This window comes from Hirundo rustica, chromosome 28 (assembly GCF_015227805.2).
Source record: "Hirundo rustica isolate bHirRus1 chromosome 28, bHirRus1.pri.v3, whole genome shotgun sequence".
NCBI classification, from domain to species: Eukaryota; Metazoa; Chordata; class Aves; order Passeriformes; family Hirundinidae; genus Hirundo; species Hirundo rustica.
Window position 1 is genome coordinate 1,689,390 of NC_053477.1, and position 26,736 is coordinate 1,716,125.

Below are 26,736 nucleotides of genomic sequence, written 5' to 3' on the forward strand. Positions count from 1 at the left end.
ACCATCATAGAATGCGCTGGAAGACCCTTGAGGAGGGGATCCAACACCTGAGAGAAGTGGCAGTATTGGAGGTACTCTTTGGGAGGGGTGGACAGCATGATAATGACCCCGACAAAGTCAGGTGCACAGGGCAAATGCTGTGGAATCTGGGAACTCTAGGACCATCGCAATATACCACATTCATTGCAACAATTCATCCTGAAAAAAACCAAGAGACAGTGGGTTCTGTAGCCAACAAGCTCAGAAATTATGAGAGTATCATCAGTGGCCCAATGCAGGCTCAGGTCTCTGCCGTGGCTAAGGAACTCAGAGAGGAGATAAGGGAGAAGATGGAGGAGATGACAGAGAAGATGGAGGAGATGAGGGAGGAAATGAGGAAGAACAGTTCCCATGTGGCACTGGTGTGAGTTACAGGCCCCAGAGTCAGAGCTCAACGGCCCCCAGCTAGAGAGAGGGCGTACACCCCACGAGCTGGCCTGTGGTTCTTTCTGTGTGACCATGGGGAAGACATGGGAAGGTGGGTGGGAAACCCACTTCTGCCCTGGCAGCATGTGGTGGTGTGCGTTTGTTTTATCTATTTAATGTAATTTATATTGAGTTTTCTGTAATGGTTTGTTCCTTGTACCCCCCTGTTTTTAGTATTGGTTGTAACCTGTCTGCCCGGAGTTAGAGAAAGTCCGTTATATGTCAGTCATCTCTTCCCCCTTTTATACCTAATTGTCAATCTCCTCTCTCTCCCCTTGGGCGCCCTGTCTGTCACCCCAGGACCCTTCCCTGGATTCTAGAAAGCTCCAGGGAGGGGGTCGAGTGATAGGCTGGGGCCCTGGCAATCCCCTCTCTTCGTTTTTTGGTTGGCCCCCAGTTATTAGGTTTATACCCCCAGTTATACCCCTCATTATTTGTAATTGGCTGACCAGTTGTCGCCGCCCCGGTCCTCTCCCCTGTTTTTAAGCTCGTGCACACCTGCTCCCGGGGCTCTTCTGGGCAGGGGGTCAGAGAGTGCTGAGCTCCATGCTCCCCCTCCCTGCATTAAACACCGTTATACCCTGCCTAGAGAGTCGCCCTTTCTTTGGCCGCCGCGGTTGTGTTCTCCATCGATCCGCTCGTTGCCGGCGTGGGGGGAATTGAGAACCCACGGGGAGGAGGCGGCTCGCCCGACTTGCTGCCCCGACCTATCCACGTTGCTGCAGTGCATGAACTGAGCTGGCCTGTGGCCGCGCTGGCAAGCGCGAGGACAGACACTGCATCAGCAGCACAGGTGCATGAGCTCAAGGAGAGAAACACTAACCGAACGGGTTCCAGTAAGATGAAAGTGGCCTCAGCATCCCATGACCAAGCTGCCAGGTATTATAGAAGTGAGGATGATATGTCAGATCCCTGTGAAGGAACCTCTATCCATGTATGGCCAGGAAGGGAATAATGACCGGTGCTAGAGGGGCCCTGCCTCTAGCCAGGAGAGGCACGGGAAAACCGGGTCTATTGGATGGTGTGGATCGGATGGCCTGGCACATCAGAGCCACAGAAATATGAAGCTTTGGTTGATACTGGTTGGCAGTGTACCCTGATACCATTGGAATATGTGGGGACAGAACCTATTTCCATTGCTGGGGTGACAGGGGGATTGCAGGAATTGACTCTGTTGGAAGCCGAGGTGAGCCTGACCAGGAAGGAGTGGCAGAAACCTCCAATTGTGACTGGCCCAGGGGCCTCGCATATTTTAGGCATAGACTTCCTCCGGAATGGCTATTACAAAGACTCTAAGGGACTCAGGTGGGCTTTTGGAATAGCAGCTGTGGAGGCAGAGGGTATTAAGAAATTGAATAGCTTGCCTGGACTGTCAGAGAACCCATGTGCAGTAGGACTCCTAAAGGTAGAAGAGCAATGAGTTCCAGTTGCCACCTTGACAGTGCACCGCTGACAGTATTGGACAAATCGGGATGCCGTGATCCACTTCCACAAGATGATCCCTGAGCTGGAGAGCCAAGGGGTGGTCAGCAAAACCCACTCACCCTTCAACAGCCCCATCTGGCCTGTGTGCAAGTCTGACGGAGAATGGAGATTGACTGTGGACTATCGTGCCTTGAACGAAATGACTCCACCATTGAGTGCTGCTTTGCCGGACATGCTGGAACTCCAGTACGAGCTGGAGTCCAAGGCAGCAAAGTGATACACTACTATTGACATTGCTAATGCATTTTTCTCCATTTCTCTGGCTGCAGAATGCAGGCCTCAGTTTGCTTTCACCTGGAGAGGCATGCAGTACACCCGGAACCAATTGCCCCAGGAGTGGAAACACAGCCCCACCATCTGCCATGGACTGATCCAGGCTGCACTGGAAAAGCGTGAGGCTCCAGAACATCTACAGTATATCGATGACATCATTGTGTGGGAGAACACGGCAATGGAAGTGTTTGAGAAAGGAGAGAAGATCATCCAAATTCTCCTGGAAGCCAGTTTTGCCATCAAGCAGAGCAAGGTCAAGGGACCTGTCCGAGAGATCCAGTTCCTGGGAGTAAAGTGACAAGATGGACGGCGGCAGATTCCCACTGAGGTCATCAATAAGATCACCGCAATGTCCCCACCAACCAGCAAGAAGGAAACACAAGCTTTCCTGAGGGCCATAGGTTTCTGGAGAATGCACATCCCTGAGTACAGCCAGATTGTGAGCCCTCTCTACCTGGTTTACCCGCAAGAAGAATGATTTCCACTGGGTCCCTGAACAGCAACAAGCCTTTGCCCAGATCAAGCAGGAGATCGCTCATGCAGTAGCCCTTGGCTCAGTCAGGATGGGACCAGAGGTGACGAACGTGCTCTACTCTGCAGCTGGGAGCAATGGCCTGTCCTGGAGCCTTTGGCAGAAGGTGCCTAGGGAGACTCGGGGCTGACCACTGGGATTCTGGAGCCGAAGCTACAGAGAGTCCGAAGCCAACTACACTCCGACAGAGAAGGAAATCTTGGCCACCTGTGAAGGAGTTCAAGCTGCCTCAGTGGTGAGTGGCACAGAAGCACAACTCCTGCTGGCACCTCCAGTACCGGTGCTGGGGTGGATGTTTAAAGGAAAGGTTCTCTTCACCCATCATGCCACCAACACCACATGGAGCAAATGGATTGCCCTCATCACTCAGCACGCCTGCACTGGAAACCCGAATCGCCCTGGGATTTTGGAGATAATTACAAACTGGCCAGAAGGTGAAAACTTTGGTCTCACAGATGAAGAAGAGCAGGGGCAAGTGACATGTGCTGAAGAGGGTCCACCATACAACCAACTGCCAGCAGAAGAAACATGCTATGCTCTTTTCACTGACGGTTCCTGCTGCATTGTAGGGATGAATTGGAAGTGGAAAGCAGCCGTATAGAGCCCCACATGACAGGTTGCACAAGCCACTGAAGGAGAAGGTGGGTCAAGTCAACTTGCTGAACTCAAAGCTGTTCAACTGGCCCTGGACATTGCTGAAAGAAAAAAGTGGCCAAAGCTCTACCTCTACACCGATTCGTGGATGGTGGCCAATGCTCTGTGGAGTTGGCTGGACAGGTGGAAAAAGGCCAACTGGCAGTGTAGGGAAAAGCCAATCTGGGCTGCAGATGAGTGGAAGGACATTGCCACTCAGGTAGAGAAGCTACCTGTGAAAGTCTGTCATGTAGATGCCCATGTCCCCAAGAGTTGGGCTAATAAAGAACACCGAAACAACGAGCAGGTAGATCAAGTTGCAAAGATAGAGGTGTCAAAGATAGACTTAGATTGGCAACACAAGGGAGAGTTGTCCCTAGCTCGATGGGCCCGTGATGCCTCAGGTCATCAGGGCAGAGATGCCACCTATAAGTGGGCACGAGACTGAGGGGTTTAATCTGACCATGGACAGATTATCCATGACTGTGAGACATGTGCTGCCATCAAGCAGGCCAAGCGGGTGAAGCCCCTATGGTATGATGAGTGATGGTCTAAATATAAGTATGGGGAAGCCTGGAAGATTGACTACATCACCCTTCCCCAAACCTGCCAAGGCAAATGCTATGTGCTGACCATGGCTGAAGCCACCGCTGGATGGTTGGAGACCTATCCTGTGCCCCACGCTACTGCCCGGAACACCATTGTGGGCCTTGAAAAGGAAATCCTGTGGAGACATGGTACCCCTGAGAGGATTGAGTCCGACAATGGGACTGATTTCAAGAACACCCTTATAAACACCTGGGCTAGAGAACATGGCATTGAGTGGGTGTACCATACTCCTTATCATGCGCCAGCAGCTGGGAAAGTTGAATGATGCAGTGGCCTGCTTAAAACTATTTTGAAGGTGCTGGGTGGGGGGACTTTCAAGAACTGGGAGATTAATTTAGCAAAGGCCACCTGGTTACTGAACACTCGAGGTTCTACCAACCGAGTAGGCCCTGCCCAATCTGAGCCCCTGAGAACAAGAGATGGAGATAAGGTTCCAGTGGTACACATGAAAGGAATGCTGGGAAAAACTGTTTAGATTAATTCTGCCTCCAGCAAAGACAGTCCCGCTCCTGGGGTTGTTTTTGCTCAGGGATCTGGCTACACATGGTGGGTGATGCAAAAGGATGGAGAGACCCGCTGCATACCTCAAGGGGACCTTGTTTTAGAGTGAACACTGTGACTGTCTGTATTCATATTCACATGTATATATATGTATATTATTTAAAGGTTTAAATTCAATATAATAAGTTGATAAGGGAAAAAAAAATTGGGGTGGATAATGTTGGGGGTTAAGTTTTCCTGTGGAATTTTTTTCCCCATAAGTTGCTGGGAGACTGAGTGCTGATGCTTAAGAGGGTGCTTGCCCCGTACAAAGGAGGCAGATCACTTGGTTTCGTGGGGGAGGGAAAGGCTCCCGGGAGCTGAGGGTGGGGGTTTTGTGCTGCTTGGTTTTCTGGGGAGAACGGTCGAGAGACGGCTAGCTGCATGAAGTCCATGGTTGGCAGAGGAGTCCGGTCCATTGTGTCTGCTGGAGAGCCTGGGAGTTCAGAGCTCTTCGCCTGCCCTGCTGGATTTGGTCAGCCCGAGCCCAGCCGCAGCAGCTTCTTCAGCACTGCTCACTTTGCTTGCCAGGACACCCGCCCCTGCCTGCCGGGACAACCCACCGTTTCCAGCCATCAGCCCCGGAGTTTCCACCATTTCGGCTCGGTGCTCTTGGGGTCCCAAGAGATCAGACTGCCCAGGACTTGTGAGACAAAGCCCCTCGGGGTTCTTGATTCTGTTTATTATTATTATTACTGCTACTGTTGTTTTTCTGTCCTGTTATATTTACTAGTAAAGGACTATTATTCCTTTCCCCATAGCTCTGACTGAAAAGGTTTTTTTTTTATTTTAATCTTCCAAATTGTAATAACATGGAGGGAAGGGATTGGAATTCCCCATTGCTAGAGAGGCCCCGTTTCTCCCTAGCAGATACCTGTCTTTTCAAACCAAGACATCAATTAATCTTCCTTGAAATTTTGAAAACGGAGAACAAAGTCTAACAAACTCTCAAGAAAGGAGATGGGATGAGAAACAGTGCGAATGAATCAACGGAGAAAATTTGGAACCTGAGTTACTGAGCCCAAAAGGACAGAGATGAAATTAGGGCAGTGAAAAGGACCAACACTTGCCAAGAGTATGCCAATTCAAATGCTGCAATCAGGCAGGTAATGTAAATAAAAGAATGAGAGAAAATGAAATAGAAGACATGCAAGCTTAAACTGAAAAAGGGAAAATTTTGAAAGCTCGTGAAAAGCAAAGAGTGAATGGGATGAAAAGAAGTGCAGGGAAAGGGATGGAAGCTTGCCTAATTAATTGTTGCGGTGCTGTTCCTCGCGCTGATGAGCGCGGCCACGGGCTAGCTCAGTCTCGTGCACCGCGGCAACGTATGAGGTCGGGGTGGCAAGCCGGGCGAGCCACCTCCTCCCTGTGGGGTCTTGGTTCCCCTCACAGCGATGGTCAGCAGATGGCAAATGCAACCCACGGCAGCTAATCAAAAGGCGGACTCCTCTGGGCTCAGTTAAACAGGATTTTATTCAGGGGGAGAGGCAGCACGGGGCTCAGCACTCTCTGACCCACCGCCCAGAAGAGACCCCGGGGGCAGGCGTGCATGAGCTTTTAAAGTGGGGTGGAAACAGGGGTGGTGACGACAGGTCAGCCAGTCACAGGGATCGGGGGGGGGGGTTAACCGGGGGTGTGAACCATGGAACTGGGGACCAACCACAAAATGAGGGGAGGGGGTCTCCCGGGCCCCAGCCTATCACTCGGCACCCTTCCCGGAGGATTCTAGAAGCCAGGGAAGGGTCTCTGAGTGGCAGGCAGGCGACCACGAGGAGGGGGGGGGGATTGACAGTGACAGGTGCAGGGAAGGGATGAATGACAGAAAACCTCGGGTTTTACAATAGACAAAACAACCGATGCAGAAGGGAAAACCAATGCAGAACACAGGGGTATACAGTGAACTAAACCATTATAAAATAACTTAAAAATCTTACAAAAATAACTCAATAAAAACAATTCTCACACCACCACAATTAATCTTCAAGGAATTCTTGAAATGAGAGAGCTAAGACTAAGAAACACTCAGGAATTGAGCAAGGATGAGAAACAGTGTGAGTGAATACAACCGAGAAAATTTGGAACCAGAGGGATTGGCACCAAATGGACTGAGATGAAATGAGGGCCAGTGAAAAGGACCAACACTTGCCAAAAGTGCTCCAATTCGAATGCTTCAATCAGGCAAGAAAGGTAAATGAAAGGAGTGGAAAAGAGATTGAGGACATGAAAGCTTAGAATGAAAAATGGAAAATTTTGAAGGCGCATGAAAAGCAAAGAGTGAATGGGATGACAAGAAGTGCAGGGAAGGAGATGGAACCTACCCAATTAATCGTCACTGAAATCTTGAAAACCCAGAACAAATTCTAACAAACACTCAGGCGAGTAAATATGATGAGAAACTCAACAAATTAATTCTACTGAGAAAATTTGGAACCGGAGGGATTAAGACCAAATGGACTGAGATGAAATAAGGGGCAGCGAAAAGGACCAACACTTGTGAAAACTACTCCAATTCAAATACTGAAATCAGGCAAGAAATGTAAATAAAAAAAGAGTGTTGCAGTGTCCAATCTGCGCCTGGAAGCGCTGGCCCATGGGCTAGCTCAGTCCCTCACCGCGGCTCACGCGCTTAAGTTCAGGGTCGCTAGTTAGACTAGTTCCCTCCTCCCTGTGGGATCTTGGTTCCCCACACCCAGCGATGGACCTGATGGTGAATGCAACCACGGCGATGGAAAGAAGGGTGACTCTCTGAGCATTGGTAACCGTGTTTTCTTAAGGGGGAAATGTGACTGGACCTCTGTACCTTACGGCCTCTGCTCTAGAGAGAGAGCCCCAACAGCAGTTGTGCAACAGCTTATAAACAGGGGTGGTACAAGGGGTGGTAACAACAGGTTGCCCAATCCGGCCAACTTAGGGTGGAACCGGAGGTGTTAACATTCAGCAGGGGAACCAATCTGTGATGGGGAGAAGGGGATTTCCAGGGCACACACCTATCACACGACGCCCTCCCTGGAACTTTCCAGGCTCCAGGGAAGGACCTCGGAGTGATAGACAGGGTGCCCAAGAAGGAGAGAGAGAAGAGTGAGAGCAACAGGTGGGGGATAGAGTGACTGACACATAACTGAAAGTTATATAACAAACATAAGGGGGAAAACCATTGGGGACAACGGGGAGTACATGGAACAAACCATTTTACAAAAACTTTTTTCTAAAACCCATAAATTAATTACATAAAACATCCAAAATCTTATAAAATAACTTCTGCACCACCACATCTCCCCCTTTTTTATTTTTTAAGAGGAGAACCAGAACCGGGGAGAAAGATTCTTGGAGTCTTGATAGGGGTCTGTGAACCAATGCTGATGGGTGTCCCACTATTCCTGATGACATCCTTCTTCTCCTTTGGGGTCCCCATCTTCCTCCGAGTCTCCCTCCAGTTCCATGCCCTCTTCCATCTCGGGCGCTGTTTGCATGATGATGTGGTTGGCAGTGCGGGAGTGAGTGGTGCTTAAAATTAACTTATATTCCATACATTTGATTAACCCAAAGGAGACTAAAACCAGCACAAGAACAGAGTTAACAGAACAGCTTTTAAAATAGATCCCGCCCAGTCTGATATTCCCCAGTTCGCAAAGAGCCCGCCCAACCAGTCGTTGGTCTCTTTCTTTATGCTCTCTACCATTTCACGGATCTTCTGGATGGCAATCATATATGTTCTCAGCCCTGGATGATAAGTTAAAGAAGCAGAGCCCGTCAAACTCCTCACACCAGTGACCGTGGAGGAGTAGCAGATAGTCAATTGCTGCACGATTCTGCAGTGTGGCCTGACTTGTTATTTCCTCATCAGATAGGAGGTTGGTTAAGGTGTTGGATGTCAAGTTTGCCTGCTTCACCATCCAGCACTCTAGGTGTGCCAATTCACCTAGAGCCTTTGCAATCGATACCAAGGGTAAAAAGACTGTGATTGCTATGCTTTTCAATTTGGACCAATGTATAATTTTGGAATCACAGTTGGCATCGAGTGCTGCCAGATCTCTCTTCTTGATAGCTAATTGGGTTGAATTTTTTCTCTGCCATTCCATTAGAGTTGTTTTATTGGGTGAGAAGAGGCCCAACCAGTCAAAAGTGCACAGACCTCCTACGAGGCGAGGGGGGATGCCTGCCCATGCCCTGTTCCCACAAATTAAAAACACTCCCTTTGGAAGGACCAGGGGGTCAGCCTCTAGGGTGGTCGCCACCTTCACATGAGCGATGGGGTCACCCCACCTGCCAGCAGTATACACAACCTTCAGTTGCTACACGGCTCGGAAAAACCTCTCCTGGCCCCTAGGGGGGGCAAAGATGAGCTGAACACAATAGGAGGCATTAGACAACCCGAGGAGTTCTTATTTTTGGGGTTCTGAACTTAAAATTGGAAGGGGGGAAACATACCTCTGCCAAAGTATAAGGGGGTTCTTAATGGGTAGGTTTATCTTAACTTCAACAAAAGATATGGGAGGCGAGTTCTAGGACACGATTTGGCTTTTGGATATGCCTTCATGGTTGACTTGTGTCTACATCTCCGGGAGTTTCGATGGAAACTCCTCAGGCTGAAACGGGATCCCCACAAGGCAGGTCATGAGGGGGTTGTCTGCGGAGGCAGCCGAGAGACATATATGATCCTGGCCCATGGCCCTCGCGAGTGTTGCCCATATGTTGGCCTTGGGCTGAGGGATGTGCCATCCAACCGTCGGGATGCTGAGACTGATGAGCAGGCAAGCCTCGAGGATCAGGTGGGGGTTCCTTGAAGGCAGGGTTCGGACTGGGACAGGTTCCATCTTAACTGAAAAAGACTGGAAATGGACAAATTAAATCGGGCTTAGGGGCCAGATGGGAACGGGAGCTCCTTCCATGCACTTTCCTCCTTGCACTTCCGCCTCCACGCTGTCTGGGTGACTTGGGGCGATGTTATTCCCTTTTTCCCTGAGACCTTTGGGGCATAGGGCCTCACCCATTTGGATGGTAACAACTTCGGTCCTGTGGGGGTGGACACGCAAGCGTACCCATGACCCCACGTGACCAGATCATGAGGCCCCTCTGTCTTTCCCTTCTTGGGGTTTCTGACCATGACCAGTAGCTTCTCCTTGATGGTCAGTTGATGGTTTGTGTTAGGAAAATTAATCCAAGAACACCAGAGGTTTTTGTCCAAAAAGGAGACAGAGGACTCCTTTTATTTTATTCGAATAAAGGAAGAGGCCATGGGGCATTTCCCCTGGGGTCTCTCAGTTTTTCGGAGGATGCAGCCTCCTTTTTATCTTAATTTCCTGGCCGCATTTCCCTCTCTCTTTCCCCATTGGCTGAGGTACTTCAGAGGTACAGATTTCCCGAAATGCCTAAGACCTAAGATTCCCCTTTTAATGGATAACCCCCCCACTAATTTTTATGGGATTTATGGGTTTTCCCCATTGTTGCTTTCATCTTTCAATATTCAATTTCATTTACAAACAAACTTATGGTTTGTTTGTAAAGGCAAGTATCTTCTTTTCTATTCATCAATCAGTAGAATCCTTCCCATTGTTTCTCTTATTTCTCAGTGCTAGTTTTATCTACTAGCAGACTCAGGGCTTCTTTGTAAAGACAAATCTCATTCCTCTCATTTGCACCAAAGTGGCGGATGATTGGTGGGTTCAACACCTCAAAGGAACAGTTAAAAAAATTCAGGGTGAAGAGGGCCCTGGCCAATCGAATTGAAGGCGCTTCCGTCTTTAATACTCGCTGTTGTTGATGGAGGACCCTTTTGATGTCTTGGTGCGTCCTCTTGACCACGGCTTGACCTGTCGGGGAGTGGGGGATGCTGGTCTTATGCTCCACTCCCCATTGCTGCAGGAAGCTGCAGAATTCCCTGGAGCAGTACGCCAGGCCATTGTTGGTTTTGAGCTCTCTCTGGATGCCCATAAAGGAGAAAGCCTGGACAAGGTGTTTAATTGTGTCCGAGGATTTCTCTTCTGTGTGGGCGGAGGCAAAGACTGCTCCAGAAAAGGTGTCCACAGAAATATGTACATACTTTGATTTGCCAAATTCAGGGAAATGAGTGACATCTGTCTGCCACACCTCACAGCTTTTGAGTCCTCTGGGGTTGACCCCAGCACTTAAGGTGGGAAGTGTGTGCTGGCTGCAGGATGGACACGCGGCCACGATTGCCTTGGCCTGTTCCCAGGTAAGATGGAACCGGCAAACTAGACCAGGCGCGTGAAAGAGTTCGCGGCTGAGTTTGGCCTGCCCAGAAACGTTGGGCAGTGGGGCCATTGCGACAGGGGCAGCGAGATCATCCATTCTTCTGTTTCCCTCCGCAATGAACCCTGGCAAATCAGTATGTGACCTTGTATGTATGACGTAAAATGGTTGCTCTCGGTGGGAGACAAGTTTTACTAATTTTGAGAGCAGTTTAAACAATGCAACACAGGACACCTCTTGTAGGATGGCTTGTTCTGCCCTGGACACCACCCCCAACATGTACGCAGAGTCAGTAACCAAATTAAATGGTTCACAGAACCTCTCAAAAGCCCTGACAACAGTGGCCAACTCAGCAACCTGAGGTGATCCTTCCACTTCAGCAACGTCTGCTTCCCACTGCTGAGTCTGAGGGTCCTTCCAAGTCAGAACTGACTTATGGGACCTTCCAGACACGTCAGTAAAAACTGTCAATGCCTCTAAAGGTTTCCTGCTCTGAACACTCTTTAAGGATAGTACAAATTTGGCTTCCTGATTGAAAATTTTGTGGGCTGGCCGATGGATAGAAATTTGTCTGGTAAAGGAGTCCAGCATGAATTGAAGTGCTTCATTTTCCTGAAGCAGGTGTTCCAACATTGCCTTTGCAATTTGGCCTGAACGTAATCCAACTTGGATACATGCAAAGTCATGAGATGTAAACTTTAGAGAATTAAGGATTTTAGAGGGGTTAGGATTTTAGTTAGAGATAAGCTTTGCTGAAATTAACTAAAGTAGATAGGTAGGCTTTGCTGAAATTAAAAGTTAGTAATTAACTAGGAGAAACTGGGTTTGGGATCACTCTTCCATATTAGAATAACTGATTACTTGTCAACTTTATGTTTGATTAGCTGTGTTTATAATGGAGAATACAGAAACTGATAAATAGCTTTTAGGAACATAAGACAATTGTAGGCCTCCTCTGCCCAGAAACCCATTGAACAGTCACAAAGACAGGAAATAGGAGTCCTACCAAAGGTTAATTTATCACATTTGCATTGAAAAGGTAGAAAGGTCAGAACGAGGAAGACACATCTTACTTCCTCATTTTGGGGACCTCTCCCCATAAAAAGGACCACCGACCATTTCAAACAACAAACTACACATGCTTAATAGCTTTTTAGCTAATTACCATATGAAGCGGGCAATCGGATGTACCAGGGTTATGAATATGCTTTTGTGTTTTGGGTATTCAATGCTTTTGTAAAAAGAAGGACTCTGTGATCACCTGTAAATTGCGGTGTGTATTTGGGAGCTATCCCGCACACTGTCTGGCACCGTAATGAACATCCACTTTCTAACTTTAAACTGTTAAAGAGTTTTTGTCCGTCACTGTTGGGTATCAATACTAGATCAATACCCATATTTTCTTTAATAAGGCATTTTGGCAAGCCATCCAGGAGACTGCTCTCTCTGGCCATGGGGCCAGTGGGGTCCAGGACCCCTCTGGGCGCCCACCTGGAATTCTCTGGGAAGAGGGCTCCTGCGGTCCCACTGACCACCCAGGAAAAGACCAGAACCTGCAGGAACTATGGACAAAAGGTATGTTTATACTTGAAAATAGGTACATTTTTGGTATAGGTGGTTGCTAAGACACGAGAGACATCTCGTGCACAATGCATGCCGAAGTTGTGACAGCTCTGCAGAGCCTGGTTTGGTTTGGTTTGGTAACCCGTGTCCCATGGTGGGGTGTGGCAACAGGTTTTTGTTGTGTCATAAAAGTGCCATGATAATCTGTGTCCCGTGGTGGGGGCAACAGCAGCAGTAGAATAACTGGTTTTGTTGTCAGTTTGTGGTTTAAAGGTACCTTGACCATCCATAATCTGAGTGGCTAGCCTGAGTTTTGGGACGCGAAGGGTCCCGTTGTGAGTCGCGGAAAATCCTGATTGTGGCTCCGTGTGCACTGGGTGTGCGTGTAGTGTGAACAGATCCGTGTTTTGTGGGTTTGTGAGTTTGTTTGTTTAGGCTGTGGAAGAATTACTGGTGCACCATTTGTGTTGTGTTTTGTGAGAGTTTGTGTTGTAAGTGATTTGTGTGATTTGGAGTGTGTTATTAGCCTGTGTGAGTTAAAGGGAGTGAGTGGAGTAATGATCAGGGGTGATTTGTCTCCCTGGTAACCGAAAGGGAATCCAGGCTTTGTAGCCTCGGGCCATGCCTTTTGGCTCCCTGTAAAACCCCTGGAAGCTTTTGGTGAGTGTGTGTTGAAGTTAAGAAGAGACATTTTTGTTTGTTTGTGAGGTTTGCAATTGTTAGAATGCGTGGTAATATTTTAAAGTTTTGATGGTGCAATCCCTAACTACAGAGGAGTGGAGAGACACTGTGGGATCAGGGTTACCTTCCTTTTTTTTTCCACAGAGGAATTTGTGTGGTGTCCCAGCTGAAATCCTTAGGATTTTTGGCGAGACCTTGTCAAAACCTTTGGTTGAGTGTGCTTGGGGTCGTGAGAGACCCCTGGGTTTTGTGGACTTAAAACTGTTGGTGTTTGGAGTTGGGTTTCTGTGAGAAAAGGAAAACCCGGTTTGGTGGCTTTGATTGTGTGCAGAAAGTGGAGAGCTCAGAGCTTGTGCCCAGCCTGGCTGAGGTGGCCGAGAGATTTTTGGTGCTGAGATACACTTGGGTCTCAGCTACACACTTGCTACTGTGTATGGAAGGTTGATTGCAATTTCTAAATGTATTTTAATAGCAATATATCTAGAGCAAGGCATAACAGAGGACCTGGTCTGATAAGTGATTAATAACCAGCAATTTGAGTGGACTGCCTAACTGCATTGTGTTGTTTTTTCAGATTGAATAAAAAGGAGTCTCCCCCCACCCTGTAAAATATAACTACATATTTTTTTCCCAACAGCTGCTGCCCCGAGCCTCATTTTAAAAGAACACTGCCACCCCGTGTCAAAGGTTATAACTAACTTTTTAAAAAGAAAATCAAGTTTGTTTTATTCCTTTGTTTACTAGCAAAATTATATGCCCAGGAATAGGAGGCACAGGAATCGAGGACCTGGTTCGGAAGAATTCCCTTGCTCAAGGAAGGATTGCTACTGTAACCCGTGCATTGTGTTCCCTTGTGTAGTTTGCCAGGAGTTGTGGGTCAGACAGGTATTCAGGTGGAAGGCACCTAGGAGTGGAATTTGTGATTTCTGTTGTATACAGGAACAAAAGGCTACCCAGACAGCTATACAGATTTTGTTGGTAAACTCATAGTGAAAGGGCTGGAATGAGCAATTCCTAAAACCATAAATTGGTCAGCCCTATATGTCATTAAACAAGGTCCCTCTCAAACACCTTCTGAATTTTTAGATCATCTACGGGATGCAATGCGACGACACACCACCCTGGACCCTGGAACAGATGAAGGGAGATAACAACTAATAAACTTATTTCTAGGACAATTCACGGGAGACATCAGGCAGAAACTCCAGGAGATCCGGGGTCCGAATAGTCAAAACTTGGAAGCTCTAGTGGATGAGGAGTGGAAAGTCTTTAGGAATTGGGAAGAAGGATATAAACAAGGAATGAAGAGACTGGTAGCAGTAGTAGGGGAGGGAGAAAAGGAAAGACGTGAGCAAGGTCCACTGAGACAAGGACCATCCCAACTGGGAAAAGATCAACGTGCGTATTGCAAGAAATTTGGACAGTGGAAAAACCAGTGCCCAGAGCAAAGAAGGGGCGATGAACAGAAAAAAGGGGATCAGAGAGGAGAAAAGGTGGTCTCTTATGTGAAGGAGGACTGAGGGGGACAAATTGAAGTTATAAGTGAAGAGGAGAATTTTAAGAAAATAATAGATCAGGTGTTTCCTGGGGTGTGGGCTTCTAATATACCAGAAAGAGCAAAGAATGCATTACCTGTACAAATTAAGCTCAAGGAAGGGGAACGACCCGTGAGAGTCAAAAAATATCCCCTACAGAAAGAGGATAGAGAAGGGATTAGTCCAACCATAGAAAACTTTTTACAAATAGGATTATTAAAAGAGTGTCAGTCTGATTTTAATACTCCCATTCTGCCAGTAAAGAAGCCTGATGGATCATATAGGTTAGTACAAGACTTAAGAGCTGTTAAGAAAGTACCTGAAGATTTGTATCCGGTAGTTGCTAACCCTTATACCTTGCTAACCTTTTTAACACCTGAACTGGTTGACTGTTTTAGACTTGAAGGATGCTTTCTTTTGCCTCCCTCTCCATGAAGCCAGCCAGAAAATTTTTGCATTTGAGTGGGAGAACCCCAAAACTGGATGGAAAAATCAGGTCACGTGGTGCGTATTACTACAGGGGTACAAGAACTCCCCCACTATATTTGGGGAGCAGCTTGCAAGAGATTTAGAGTCCTGGGAACCTCCACCAGGGGAAGGACAGTTACTCCAGTATGTGGATGATCTCTTAATAGCCACCCGGACCCAGGAGACATGCGTGGACTGCACAGTAAGCCTCCTGAACTTTCTGGGCCTGCAGGGGTATCGAGTATCCCAGAAGAAAGTCCAAATGGTGAGGCAAACAGTCATTTACCTGGGTTATGAAGTGAGTGCTGGACAAAGGACTTTGGGGCAGGATCGCAAGGAAGCAATATGCCAAACCCCGAAACCTCAGACAGTGAAAGAATTAAGAACCTTTTTAGGCATGACAGGGTGGTGCAGACTGTATATTTATAACTATGGGTTGCTTGTTAAACCTCTGTATGCCCTCATCACGGAAGGGGACAGAGATCTTCAGTGGACAAAAGAAGCAACTCGAGCCTTTGACCAACTAAAGAAGGCCCTTATGTCAGCTCCAGCCCTGGGACTTCCATATGTGAGTAAACCATTTTTCCTGTTTTCCCAGGAGAAGCAAGGGATTGCCTTGGGAACATTAGCACAGGACTTAGGCCCGTACCAGAGGGCAGTGGCCTATCTTTCCAAACAACTGGACACAGCAGCTAAAGGATGGCCAGGGTGCCTCAGAGCAGTTGCAGCAGTGGCAATAAACATCCAAGAGGCACACAAATTCACCCTAGGCCAGAAGATGACTGTGCTAGTATCTCACACAGTGTTTGGAGTCCTTGAAGCAAAAGGGGGACATTGGCTCTCCCCACAGAGGTTTCTGAACAAGATGATGTTAAAATTGTAGTAACTAACATTGTGAATCCAGCTTCCTTCCTCTGGAGTATGGGAGAACCAGTGATCCATGGTTGTCTGGAGACCATTGAAGCCACCTACTCCAGCTGCCCAGATCTGAAGGACACCCCGCTTGAGGATGCTGAAACCTGGTTTACTGATGGAAGCAGCTCTGTCATCAGTGGAAGAAGACATGCTGGATAAGCGGTTACCACAAGCAAAGAGGTAATAGGGTCTGGACCATTACCAACTAATACATCTGCACAGAAGGCTGAAATAATTGCCTTAATCTGAGCCCTAGAGCTGACAAAAGGAAAAGAGATGAACATCTACACAGACTCAAGGTATGCATTTGGAGTGGTTCATGCTCACAGAGCCATCTAGAAAGAAAGAGGACTGCTGAATTCACAAGGCGAAAGTATTAAACTTGCACAAGAGATACTGAGGCTATTAGATGCCATACAGCTACCTGAGAGAGTAGCCATAATGCACATAAAGGCACACCAAAAAGTGAGCTCTAAATTGGAAGAAGGGAATATGCTGGCAGACAGAGAGGCAAAAGATGCAGCAAAAGGTGAGGTACCTGATAAGGCTGTTGAGGCAGCATTGATTCCAGATGGAAAAGTTTCTATTGAAAGTAAACCACTGTACAATAAGAAAGGTAAGAAACTTATCAAGGTAGAAAAGGCAAGTTATAATCAGGAGGGATGGGCTGTAACAGAAGAAGGGAAACTTGTAGTACTCTCCTATTTGTTGTGGTCATTAGTACAGAGGGGACATGAGAAAGCACACTGGAGAATAGATGCCCTGTATAACCATTTGAAAGAAAGAATCATGGCCAGTAAATTGCAAGGCACAGTGATACAAGTAACTCATTAGTGTAGTCTTTGCCTCCAAACTAACCCTAAAAATCCCCCAAAGCCTAAAGTGGGACAAATTGGGAAAGGTTGTGGACCTGGGCAACAATGGCAAATTGATTTTACAGAACTGCCCAGGAAGGGAGGGTATTGTTACCTATTGGTATTAACTGATACCTTTTCAGCATGGCCAGAAGCCTTTCCTGCCAGGACAGCTAAGGCTCGAGAAGTGACCAAAGTGCTGTTGCAAGAAATAATACCATGATTTGGAGTTCCAGCCACCATATCCTCAGATAGGGGACCGCACTTTATTTCAAAAATTGTGCAGCAAATAAGTCACCACCTGGGAATAGACTGGGAATTGCACACCCCATACCACCCTCAATCTAGTGACCTGGTGGAAAAGATGAACCATTTACATAAACAACAGATTGTGAGATTAGGGCAAGAAGCAAATTTGCCCTGGCCCCAGGCTCTCCCATTGGCCTTGTTGCGAATTCGGACAAAACCAAGGGCAAAAAAGAAACTAAGCCCTTTTGAAATATTGTATGGAAGGCCGTATGCAGTTCAAGGGAAAACAACACCCATTCAAGTAGGGGAAGAAACCCTACATAGATATATGGTGGCCCTAAATAAACAACTTAGAGAAACTGAGAAACATGTGGCTGGAACTCAAAACAGAGAACTAGATGGGCCAGTACATGATGTACAACCTGGGGATTAGGTGTATGTTAAGTCCTTTGCAGAAAAAACCTTGGAACCACAGTGGGAAGGACCATTCCAGGTGCTCCTCACTACCTTCACTGCAATTGAGATCAAAGAACAGAAGGCCTGGATCCATCACTCCCGAGTGAAGAAAGTCCCAGGGGGAATTTGGAAGGTCACACCAGGCAATAACGAACTGAAACTGAAGCTCACTCGGAACAACAAATAAATGGACTAATAGTTATTATGGACATTATGTGGAAAGTTGTAACTATTGTAGTAAATGCATCCAGGCAAACAGGCAACTTCACTTGTGTATATAAGACAAGGTTGTATCTGTCTTAGGACAGCATGCCCCATCATAAAGATAGACAGCCAAATTGTGAATGAGACCCAATTCAATTTGTGTGTTTGCAATTTTGTTAGAATTAAGGGATGTGATTTTTCCTATCAAGCACTTGTAATATCACATCAATATATAAAAGCCAACTTATCCACTGTGCAGAAGATACTGCCTGTGCCCATAGGAATGAATTTGACTTTAGTTGCTCAATTGTTAAAACATCACGAATTGAGAGAAATCTTAAAAGAAATTAGAGATGAAGGGAAAAATACATTAATTACGATACACCATGACACAGAGACCATCAAAGGGGTTTTTTAAAGGCTTGAGGAACATTTGTCTCATCATTGGTGGGATGTGCTTTTGGGTGGTCACCGACAGCAACCGGTGTACTGAATGCCTTAATCCACCCTATAGTTGTGTCGCTTATTTTAATCAGCATAGGTTTAGAGTCATCTGTTGTAATATTTGTTTAGAATTAGAAGATGCTACGATGAGTGGCAGCTTTAACATCACTGTCAAAGGTGTATGGCTTGGTCTTGAGAAACACTAGCTGCATGGCTTGAATAGATGAGAAAGACTCTGTATATTGAGTAAAGGAATTTACTCATTTCAAAGAGGAAGTGGGGAATGAGACATTAAATTTGAAGAATTAGGGATATTAGGAAAATTAAGATAATAAGTTGCTGAATTAGCTGCAGTAGATAGGTAAGCTTTGTTCCCAGTCAACAGAAGCTGGATCTTAGATAAGCTATCCCAGATGTAGTAACTCATTGCTTGTCAGCTTTTTGCTTGTGTAGCTGTGTTTGTAATGAAAAACAAAATGTGATAAATAGGACATAAGATAGCTGCAGACTTCCTGCTTAAAGGACCCATTGAACACAGGAAATTAAGTTCTATTTGGGTATTCAACACTTTTGAAAATAAAAAGCTTTGTAATTACCTGTGAATTTCGTGTATTAGGGAGCTATCCCATGTGTAGCCTAGCTATAATAAACATACACTTTCTAACATTAAATTGTTAGAGTTTTTGTCCATCACAGCTGGGTATTGATACTAGATCAATACCCATATTTCTCTGATGAATCAGGGAACATATATCTTTCTGCTCAATGGTTAGTTTTGCAGCCATCAAACCCTCTCCCTTCCACGAGATTTAAAAAAGAAAAGAAAAAAAAGATAAAAAGGTGACTTCAACTAGAATATACTCATCACTCCAGTGAGTCAAAGGAAATAATCTCGTGGAATTTTATACAATCGGACCAGTCTTCCTCGACCAGAAGGTTATTGGTCCGGCCCCCAGAGAAACTGTCCAGAAAATTGTATTTTTTCTCTTGGGAAAGTGGGTATCTGAAAGCGACATTGAAACCAGTCCTGAAGGTGCTGGAGAACACTTCTAAAGGAGCTAGAAAGAGGCTCCAAGGTTCAGGGACCGACCATTTGGTGCGCCATTTGTAGGAGCCTTTTAGGAGTAGAGCTGAAGCCTAGACCCGATAAAACTCTCCGGTGGAAAGGCAGCTTGGGGAAGCTCAGGCAAAGCAGTCAAGCTCACACATGCACACACGCCACGTGGGTAGCTCAGCAAGGAGAGGCAAGAGGCCTTTGGCAAGAGGCAAGGAGAGGCCTTTGCAGTAGATCAGTTCCAGCCAGGTTTATTTTCAGAAGCCAAAGGGGAATCCAGATTTGAAAGGGGAGCACGTGTGCCGGTCTCAAGCTCAAGTATGAGCTTCAGCAGCCAAAGACCTTGAGGCACGGGGGCAGAGCAAAGGGCAGGAAAGGTCAGTGTCCGATAGGGAAAATGGGGCCAGTCACCGGGAACCCCAAACCAATGGAGACACAGAGGAAAGGAGAAACCAAAGGGCCAGGGGAATCAGGGAGGGGAGAAACTGAGGCAAACCATCGTGTACAGAGCACCATTGGGAAGTTCTCTGTCTCAGGCTGGGCAGGTGACTCTGTGTTCTGTCTTGCCAAGGCCAGGCCCTAGGTATTATGTCAAGGGGCTGCAGGGGACTCCACAGCTGGTGTCCATTCTCTGCAGCCAAGTCCCTCCGCCTTCCTGTGCCCTCTCTGCCAAAGGTCGTTTATTTCTATTCTTTCACAGGAATAGGCTTAGCAAGTCTAGGTCAGGGGGCTGTGAGCCTTCAGGCCAGCTGTTCAATAACATATTCAAGGACCCAAAATTCCCCCCAAATTCCCTCTAGGGACCCCAAAATTCCCAAATATTCCCTACAGACACCCCAAAATTACAAAAAAAAATCCTATAGAGAAACCAAACTTTGCATGTTTGGACCCAAAAATACCAAAAAAATGCCTAGAGGAACCCCAAAAATTCCCTTTGGGGACACCAAGAGCTAAAAACTCCCAAAAGAGACCTAAAAATTTCAATGTTTGGACACAAAATACAAAAAATTCCCCTTATTCCCAAAACTCTCAGTATAGCCCCCCAAATTCCAACAAAGTCCCTACAGAGACTTCAAAATTCCCTTTAAGGACCTCAAAATTCCAAAAATTTGAGTGGTTTTGAGGTGACAAAGCCCTCTTGGCTTTTGGAGTGGGAAGAGATGGAGAACACTGCATAAAATCCCCTAAGAACACACAGATCCTCCAGAATTTGGCACCAAATCATAAATTCACAGTCAAACACATGTGAAATGATGGGACTTGAGCCATCTTTGATGAATTCCTTTCTTTCTAACCCTGTTTTGGCTGCTTTTAAGGAACGAAGATAATTCAGAAGAAAATGAAGGCCAAAAGAAAAGGATAACCCGCCAGGTGTCTTCCCAATATGGATCACAGGGAATGTGGGTCACCAGGGCTCTGCCCAACATGGGTCCTCCAGTGGGGGATGGAGTTGGAGCAGCGCATGAAGCTCTTTCTGCACTCAGGGCACTCACAGGGCTTCCCTTACCAATGCCTCTGTTGATGTTTGGTCAAGGCTGAGCCCTGTGAAAAGCTCTTCCCACACTGGGGACACTTGTGGGGTCTCTCCCCGGTGTGGATGCGCCTGTGGCTGATGAGGGTGGAGTTGTGCTTGAAGCCCTTCCCTCAGTTAGGGCAGCGGAAGGGCCTCTCCTCTCTGTGAATCCGCTGGTGTACGAGGAGACGGGAGCTGGTGGGAAACCTCTTGCTGTATTTATCACACTTGTAGGGCCTCTCCCCAGTGTGGGTCCTCTGGTGGATGATCAGGCTGCCTCTCTGGCTGAAGCCCTTCCCACATTCTCCGCACTTGTACAACTTTTCCCCAGTGTGAATGTTCTGGTGCTGGATCAGGTTGGAGCTGCAGCTAAAGCTCATTTCACATTCCCCACACCCAAAGGGCCGTTCACTGGTGTGGGTCCTCTGATGGAGGATCAGGCTGGAGCTCCGGCTAAAGTTCTCCCCACATTGCTCACACTTGTGGGGCTTCTCCCCAGTGTGGATGCGCTGGTGGGTGACGAGGTGTGCATTCTGCCTGAAGCCCTTCCCGTAGTCCGGGCAGTGGAAAGGCCTCTCCTCTCTGTGTATGCACTGGTGTACAAGAAGACTGGAGTTGGTGGGAAACATCTTCCTGCATTTATCACACTCGTAGGGCCTCTCGCCTGTGTGGATCCTCTGGTGATGGATCAGATGGGAACTGACTCTGAAGCTCTTCCCACATTCCCCACACTGGTAGGGTCTCTCCCCAGTGTGGATGTTCTGGTGCTCAGTCAGGGTGGTGCTCTGTCTGAAGCTCTTCCCACAGCCGCTGCACTCGTAGGGTCGTTCCCCAGTGTGAATCATCTGGTGGCGGATAATGTGGGAGCTGTCTCTGAAGCATTTCCCACATTCCTCACACTCGTAGGGCCTTTCACCAGTGTGGATCCTCTGGTGGTGGATCAAGATGGATTGGCAGCTGAAGCTCTTCTCACACTCCAAGCTTTTGTGGGGCTTCTCCCCATCATGAAGCTGCTCATGGACCACCAGGTCTGAGCTCTGGCAGGATCTCCGGCCACCTTCCCAGCACAGGGTGGGTCTTTCCTCCTCAAGATCTTTGAGATCTGCATTTGCAGTCTCTTCTCCTGCAGGGTCTCTGGGGCTTTTCCTCCCTGTTGGATTCCTGTGCCATGGAGCCACTCAAAACGGCCTCTTCCACAAGGATCTGCCATGGGGATTTGTCCTCCTTGGTCTCCATGTTCAGCTCCTGGTCTTGGGGAGGAAGGACAAGGAGAGGATGGGATTTGCCTCCGTGCCAGAGGGAAGGGGAAGGAGATCCCCTCACCTGTCTGGCTGTTCTGGGGCATTTTCTTCTTCCTCACAGCCTCCTCCTCCACCCAGCCAAGGGCTGGGAATGGGAAATCCTACTGTGGAGGGAGAACAAAGGATGAGCATGTTGAGTTTGAAGGTCTCTCTGCCCATGACCTAGAAGTCACTGGGCATCAGGGATCCATAAAAAACAGGCAATTGGGAGTGAGTGAATCTACACTGAGGGCAACTGGGCATGACTGAGAACACGCTGAGAGGGACTGGGACTATTTTAGAGGCAACTGGGATAATACTGTGAGGAACTGGGAAAACTGGAACTTTGAAGGGGGAAATTGGGATCATACTGGGATCACAGTGGGAACAGCTGAGTCCATGCTGGGAAGAACTGGGATCACACTGGGGGTGATGGGAATCATACTGGGAAAGACTGGGAGTGGCTGTGTGAGCAACTGGAATCATGCTGAGAGCAACTGGGATGAAGTGGGAGTGACTGGGAGCATGCAAGGGGTGACTGGGACATACTGGGAGAGACAGGGGGTGACTGGAATCATACTGGAGGCTACTGGGTCATGCTGGCATTGACAGGGAGCAACTGGGAATCACACTGGGAGCCACTGGCATTGCACTGGGAGTGACTGGAATTAGACTGCAAATGACTGGAATCATAGTGGGATCATACTGGGAGTGACTAGAATAGTACTGGGAGAGATTGGGATCATACTGGAGTCAGACTGGGAGAGACTGGAATGGTGCTGACCATGATTGGAACCATACTGGGGGTGACTGGTTGCAATGGATCATACTGGGAGTGACTGAGATTTTAGCGTGACTCACTGAGATCATACTGGAAGTGACTGGAACCATACTGGGAGTGACTACAGGTCCCACTGGGATTGTCCTGGGAGCCACTGGGATTACAGTGGTTGTGAATGGATCCTCAGTAGGGGTTACTGGGAGCTGCTGGGCCCATGATGGCAGGAAAATGTAAACACACTCGGAGCAACTGGGATCAACTGGAAGGTACTGGAACCATGCTGAGGGGACTGAGATCACAACTCGGATCATGCTGGGAGTGACTGGGAGTAACTGGGAAAGACTGGCATCATTCTCAGGTAACTAGAGCCTTCCTGGAGCAATTGGGAGTGACTGGGAAAGACTATGAGCATGCTGAGGGCAACTGGGATATACTGGAAGGGTCTGGAAACATGCAGGGGGGAGTGTTACAACACTGGGAACAGCCGGAACCATGCTGGGAATGACTGGGACCACGCTACAGGAAACTGGGAGTGGCTGGATCTACACTGGGGGCAACTGGGCATGACTGGGAACATGCTGAGAGGGACCAGGACTATTCCAGGGGAAAGTGAGATCATACAGGAAGGAACTGGGAACAACTGGAACTAATCCTGCGGGAAACAAATCATACTGGGATCACAGTGGGAACAGCTGGGCTCATGCTGGGGAGAACTGGGATCACACTGAGGGTGATGGGAATCATACTGGGATTGAGTGGGAGCGGCTGTGAGCAACTGGAATCATGCTGAGTGTGGAGTCCCTGCAGCCCCTTGACATAATACCTAGGGCCTGGCCTTGGCAAGACAGAACACAGAGTCACCTGCCCAGCCTGAGACAGAGAACTTCCCAATGGTGCTCTGTACACGATGGTTTGCCTCAGTTTCTCCCCTCCCTGATTCCCCTGGCCCTTTGGTTTCTCCTTTCCTCTGTGTCTCCATTGGTTTGGGGTTCCCGGTGACTGGCCCCATTTTCCCTATCGGACACTGACCTTTCCTGCCCTTTGCTCTGCCCCCGTGCCTCAAGGTCTTTGGCTGCTGAAGCTCATACTTGAGCTTGAGACCGGCACACATGCTCCCCTTTCAAATCTGGATTCCCCTTTGGCTTCTGAAAATAAACCTGGCTGGAACTGATCCAGTGCAAAGGCCTTCTTGCCTCTCCTTGCTGAGCTACCCATGTGGCTTGTGTGCATGTGTGAGCTTGACTGCTTTGCCTGAGCTTCCCCAAGCCGCCTTTCCACCGGAGAGGTTTATCGGGTCTAGGCTTCAGCTCTACTCCCAAAAACCACAACGCAACACGGTTTGGCCTAAGATTACCCAAATGGGCCTAAAATCTCCAGGACCTGGACTGAGACCGAGACCAAGGTCAGCACTAGAACAGGCACCAGCACCAAGACTAAGACCGACACCAAATCCAAGACCGGCACTGACAGCGGCGCTGCTCTGGGACGGGCGCCGAGACCAAGACTGGGACCAGAACTGACACCAGAACTGAGAGCGGCACCGCTGCAGGACCGGGACCAGGACTGGAACCAGTACACCGGAACTGAGACCAGCGCCACAGAGGCACCGGGACCGGGACTGAGACCAAGACCGTAACTGACGCCAGAACCGGCACTGGGACCAAGACTGAGACCAAGACTGGCATCAGAACTAGCACTGAGACTGGCACTGCTCTGGAACTGGGACCGAGACTGAGATTGGCACTGGGAGCACTCTGGGACCAAGACTGACACCACTACCGGCACTGGGACCTGGACTGCGCTGAGATCAAGACTGAGACCAGGACTGAAGCCAGCAAAGAAGAGCTCAAAAGTCACCAAAAACACCCCTCAAGAGACCAAAAAGTGGCAGAAAATGGCCCCCAAATGATGAAAAACTGACTAGAACTATAACCAAAATTACAAAAAACAGCTCAAAATGACACAAAATGGCCCAAAAAGTGACCAAAAATCCCCTCAAATGCACCTCAAATGGCACAAAATTGCCCCAAATTACTCAATATGACAGAAAATGCCATAAAAGTGCCAAGGCCCAAAAGTGACCAAAAATTACTCAAAAGTGATAGGAAATGCCCCAAAATGCTGCAGGATGGGAGAGAGCCCAAAGAGACACAGAATTCTAAAATTTCAAAAAAAATCATACAAAATTGCATCAAAAAAGCAAAAAAAAAAAACAACAAAAAACACCCTGAAAAAAGCATCAAATTGGCTAAAAAAAAAAGGAAAAACCTTGAAAACTCCTCCTAAAATGCCAACAATATTCCCCAAATTTTAAAAAATTCCACCAAACCCAACAAAAAACACCCAGAAAATGGAAAAAAACAACAAGCAAACAAACCCTTGAAATGCCCAGAAATATATTAAAAAATGCCCCAAAAATCCTCCAAGTCTCCCGACCGCCCAGAATTCCCAAAATCCCTGAAAATTCCCAGAATTTCCTACACTTGCTCTTGATGAAGTGGTGCAGCAGGTAGGACATGCCGGTGCTGGTGCTGCCAATCACCAAGAACTTGAAGAGGAAATCTGGAAAAAAATTCCCTCGTTTGGACCCAAATTGCCAAGATTTCCTACATTTGGAAGTAAAATTCCCCAAATTTCCCATGTTTGGATACAAAATTCCCCCAAAATCCACTCTAGAGATCTCAAAATTCCCACACTTAAACCTGAAATTGCCCAAATTCCTGCATTTGCCTCAAAATTCAAAAAAATTCCCGATAGTAAACCCAAAATTGCCCCATTTAGACCCCAAGAATTCCCCATACAGAGCCCAAAATCCCCAAAAATTCCCTTGAATGACCCCAGAATTTCCCTATAGAGATACTGAGACCCCCCCAGACCCCCCTGAATGGTTTATTGGCTCCACCTGACCCCTATAGAGCCTCTATAGCCTCCTGAGCCCCCCCCCAAATTCCCCCAGAGACCCCCAGATCCCCTCTAGAGACCCTGCGAGCCCCTTTACGGACTCCTCTGGACCCTCTAGAGACCCCCCAGACCCCTAGAGAGCCCCTACAGCCCTCCACAAACCCCCTTAGGGACCCCAGCCCGCCCAAATCCCCTAGAGACTCCCCAAATCCCCTAGAGAACCCCAGCCAAATCCCCTAGGGAGACCCCCAGGTCCACTCAGACCCCTCAGGATCCCCTAGAGATCCCCCATTGTCCCACCGTAGGTCTCAGACAGCGGGAGCCATGTCAGGGGACCAGGAGCAAAGATGGCGGCACTCCAGGGAAGCAACTTCCAAGCAGTCTGCGCATGCGCCGGAGACACCGCGCCAGCAGATAGGCGGGGCTCAATGGAGAAGAGAGGTGTGGCCAATGAAAGAGCAGGGAAGGGATGAAATGAGGCGGGCTCAGGGAAAGCGCAGTGCCTGGCAGGGGAAAGGGGCGGGGTCAAGGAAAGGGCGGGAATCATGAGGAGAGTGGGCGTGGCCAAGGGCTCCGTTTGCCCTAAAATCACCCAAAAGGGTCTAAAATCTCTGGCACCGAGACCGAGATCAGCACCAGAACCGACACCAGCACCAAGACTGAGACTGACACTGGAACCGAGACCAGCACCGCTCTGGGACTGGCACTGGAACTGAGACTGAGACCAAAACCGGCACCAGAACCGGTGCAGGGATCAAGACTGACACCAAGACCGACGCTGGGACCGGCACTGGGAATGCTTTGGAACCAGCACTGGCGGCGGGAGTGCTCCAGGACTGCTCCAGGACTGCGGCCAGAACCAAGACCAGGAGCACGCCAGGACTGAGACCAAGAGCGGCACCGGAAACCAGCACCGAGACTGGAACTGCTCTGGGACCGAGACTGAGATTGGCACTGGGAGCACTCCGGGACCACGACTGGCACCGGCTCCGGTACCAGGAACGCTCCGAGACTGAGATTGAGACCAGGAGTGGAACGGGAACCAGCACCGGCACCAAGAATGGCACCGCTCTGGGATTGAGATCGACACC

At 48.2% G+C, this 26,736-nt stretch overlaps 1 pseudogene; it reads right to left on the reverse strand.

Annotated features, from left to right (window-relative positions):
* Nucleotides 1–22,143, reverse strand: part of LOC120763966 (zinc finger protein 271-like) — a 100,546-nt pseudogene extending 78,403 nt beyond the window's left edge.
* Between the last annotated feature and the right edge of the window lie 4,593 nt (nt 22,144–26,736).